This window comes from Pterocles gutturalis, unplaced genomic scaffold, assembly GCF_000699245.1.
Source record: "Pterocles gutturalis isolate BGI_N339 unplaced genomic scaffold, ASM69924v1 scaffold21173, whole genome shotgun sequence".
NCBI classification, from domain to species: domain Eukaryota; kingdom Metazoa; phylum Chordata; class Aves; order Pterocliformes; family Pteroclidae; genus Pterocles; species Pterocles gutturalis.
In genome coordinates, this window is record NW_010123628.1 from 22233 (window position 1) to 22483 (window position 251).

Below are 251 nucleotides of genomic sequence, written 5' to 3' on the forward strand. Positions count from 1 at the left end.
AGAAGTCCTTGACTGTCCTGGCAGCAACTATAAACATCAGCGTGTTATCAGCCTTCTTCTGAACACAAATCCAAAACACAGCCTTTTATTAGCTACTGAGAAGAAAGTTAACTCTGTCTCAGCTGAAACCAGGACAACATATTTTAATTTCCATTACACCATGCAAGTAAGAGGGTTCTTGAAATTCCATGCCTAGTGGAAGAGCTTTGTATTTATGTATAAATATATATTATATAGCTGTATATTTATAT